We start from the raw sequence: 4028 nt of genomic DNA on the forward strand, positions 1-4028 counted from the left end.
GCACAGTCTGCATTCTAGTTCATCCCAAAGGTGTTCTGTATGGTTGTGGTCAGGACTCTGTGTAAGTTACTCGGGTTCGTACCCTTCCGTCTTGGCAAATATGTGTTGCTTTGTGCGCGTCAGCATTGTCATGCTGGAACAAATTTTGGGATATTAATTCCAGAGAAAGAGATATTCCAGTGATACAAAAACATCTCAGACAATTGGTTGAACTTTTGGCTATACAGTACATACAAATTTCTAGCATCATGTAAATTGTACATGTCCTAAATCCATGATGTTATATTGCCTACACCAGCAGCGTGTCTCCGAGAACCAGACAGTCCAAAAAATATTTTATTCTTCCAAGACAAAGCATTAGCATTCATATTCTTAGAACCTGGTACATAAGAAGTTGGAAATTAAATCAACAATAGAAGGCCCATGTGTCTTTTCATGGATTAAGTCTCTTGGCAAGTGGAACAAATAGATGTGGTGCACCATCCAGCCAATGTTTCCACTCTTCCAGCACCAATAGGATTGCTAGGAGCTTGTAGAAGGCATTTTGTGAAAAATAAGCACAAGGGAAAGATTTTGGTTGATTACATTATCACTGGGAATAGACAGTTCTCCCATAACATCCCATTCATTTTATTCCATAAAGGATGGATATGTCTACCTTTCTTTTATTTTCCATTATTCTTCTTTCATTTTTTATATGATTACCCGTTTGTCTAGTGTGTCACAGAAAACTGTGTTAAAAGACCAGAGCACCTGTGTGTTGTTGACTAAGCCATATGGCATTATTACATATTAATTGGACCCCCTAGTGGTGGAGACAGTTTGCTATATGTTGTCCTCCTTTATCCTAATTATAGGTACTTTTCAAATCTAACTGAATAATTACTTTCTACTGTACAGTTCTGGAATGATTTGTTGGCGGTTCAGCCAGTTTTTTTTTTTTTTTCATAAGAGATTATGTTCCCATGGGAGTGGGTTTTGGCATTACAGCCAAAAATTCCCAAGGACCATTCAATATATAGGGCGTTAGTGATAAAAGGATATTTTCTTGTACTCTGATTGTTTAATTTACCATTTCTAGCAGTTTCTCACCATACGAGTCTAGCAGAGTTGGAAAGAAAAGAGAGAGAGAGTGATCATGGCAGCGAATCGTCGTCTCAACATGTGAGCCGGTGACAGGAGTTGGGAGAGAGAAGTTGTTGTTGAGCCATCAAAGCAGGTGGAAAAGCTACAGTGCACTGCTGGAGAAGCCTATAGTTGATCAGAGGCAAAACAATTCTTGCTGATTATCTCTCAGCAGTTTACCTTCCTTTGAGGCTGCTTTGTAGAGTCTGAGTTATTCGTCCTGTCTGTGTTGCAATACATCGCAGTACAAGCCGTGACGTCTTTGAGACAAAAGCAATGGGGTACGATCATAAATGGTTTATCAAACGGATCTAAATTTGGAAAGAATTTTAATAATGACGCTCTGGGTGTGACACATTTACCAGTTGGTTAGGGATGGATGATGGCTCATCATTTTAGACATTGGATTACTGATGAGAAGGTTATGTGTCCAAACCCCAGCACTGCCAAGCTGCCACTTCTCAGATATCTTGTCTTTTAGCAGTTCTAAATTAACAGCATTTTTGGGAACATGACATCTTGTCCGGGCTTCTAAAGGGCTTAAAAACTTATGAGAACAAGCAGCTGAATATCAAACTACAGCAATGGGGAACAAATAAACCTGTTTTCTCAATCAAGACTAGACTTGCTTTGAAATGAAAGTCTGACATTTTTATGTTATCTGTCATAAAATGAGAGAAAAACAAAAACCTGTTTGAAGGAGCAGAAGATCTTTGTACAGATAAAAAGAAACCTCCATGTTTATCAGCTCAAGAGAGGAGAATATCGGCTATTACTTTATAATTGAATGTAATTGAAAATTCAGTTTAAAGGAAAAGGAATAGCATTGGTTTTAACCTAACCTTAATCCTTGCATCTGTTGAACCCACCAAACACCATAACTCTGCTGCATTTCCCTGTACTGGAAATAGCTCATGAATCCTGTTTACTCAAAACTCATGAATAAAAGATTTACTAATGAATTCTACAAAAGGAGTCCTACACGAAAGACAAATGTTTTTACAAGTTGCTTCAAGACCTTTATTGTAATCATGTTTGCAGATATTAAATTGAAAATTCCTGTTTATATTTTTTAAAGATAATAGTAGTAGTAGTAGTAATAGACATCTCTAGTGGAGAATATTAAAATCCCTGGAAGACACATCCTGTTAGTTTGTACTTTAATTAAAAGCTGTAGTAGTTATAAACAGAATGACTCTCAACAGGACTCGCTTCACTTCTATCCAATACACCACTATTTTTCATTTCACTTTTCATTTAAGTGTCATATTAGATTCTATGGCAGAATATAATGTAAGTGTGGCAGTGCATAAAGCGTATATAATGGTATATAAGCAGATTGAACTCCATTCAGAAACATTATAAGACAAACAGGTTTTCCACCTTTCTCAGAAGAAACGCAGGCTTTGGCAATGCCAACAAAAGGAGGTGTCAAGTGTCTGGGTTTCGGGCCATTCTCGTCATAGGTGGTGCAGACTAATTACACCGAGCTGCTTATCTTGCAGATCTGTGTGTGGAGAAGTCGAGCCTGGAGACCAGTAACCTAGTGCACGAGCACACGCTAACCTGGAGAGGGAGTATCGAGTATCCCACAGATCCACAGTCTCATGGTGTTGTCCTCCAGACCAGAGATTCCTCTGAGATTTGCTGCACGAGTGCTTGCTTTAAAAGGATTAAAAGGTATAATATATACCTTAAGATAAAAATAAAATATTATGTAATTCCTAAATATACTTCAGTCTTGTGAAAGAGTAACCCATCACTGATAAATCATGTCGGATTCTTTCTTCTGCTCTTAATATGATAACAAAATGTAAGCAAAATGGGGGTTTTGGACTGTGACTGTGAACAGTCCAAAATCACATGTTCATAAGTATATGAACATCAAGAAATCCCCATTAACCCCGTAAAAGGTCAGCTGTTTCTGGATCAGGCTTCAAAAAGCTGAAAGGCCAGCAGTTTCTGGATCAGGCTTTAAAAAGCTTACGAAGCATGTAGAGGATCTCATTGCTGATAGACGTTGATGAACATTTTTCCAAATTCAGAGCAAGGCCATCTTCAATGAGTGGAGAAAATGAGGCACACCAAGAAAAACTGGCATAAAACTGCCAAAAATTAAGATGTGTATTCTCTGTATTACATGCTGCATAACAAGGAAAATGTGTATTAAAGAAAGAGAGTACTATTCCTTGGGCAAGTCGTGGCCTAATGGTTAGAGAGTCTAACTCGTAATTCGAAGGTTGTGGGCTCGAGTCTCGGGCTGGCCACGACTGAGGTGCCCTTGAGCAAGGCACCGAACCCCCCAACTGCTCCCCGGGTGCCGCAGCATAAATGGCTGCCCACTGCTCTGGGTGTGTGTTTGTGTGCACTTTGGATGGGTCAAATGCAGAAGATGAATTCTGAGTATGGGTCACCATACTTAGCTATATGTCATGTCACTTTCAAAAAATAGTGCACATTTATACAAGAAGATTAATGTTTTTATTCATCATGATAAATAAAGCAGTCAAAAAATGTAATTTTTTGTAATTTACAAAAACAAACAAACTTTATGTAACCCAAGTACTTAACCTGACCTGAATTAAATTCTCTCTTTTTTTGTGATTTGATTTTTGAGTTATTTATCTGATCCAAAAACTCAATCTATATCATTCTGATGCATCGAAGTCGTGTTATTTTATTAACTATTTAATTTTTTTTATTAAAAAATATTGCAAATATTTTTCATAAACGGTAGCGGCATCAAATCTTATTTGCAGTTGTTCCTAATAAAATGCTCAGTGAGTATTAGAGACATTGTGAATGGTGAGTTATAAAACCATCCATTTCACTTATTACAATATTAAATTAAAAATCCAATCCAATTCTTAAGTCAATGCATTTCCATAAATATCCTAAAGATG

This window comes from Tachysurus fulvidraco, chromosome 21 (assembly GCF_022655615.1).
Source record: "Tachysurus fulvidraco isolate hzauxx_2018 chromosome 21, HZAU_PFXX_2.0, whole genome shotgun sequence".
Lineage (NCBI taxonomy): Eukaryota > Metazoa > Chordata > Actinopteri > Siluriformes > Bagridae > Tachysurus > Tachysurus fulvidraco.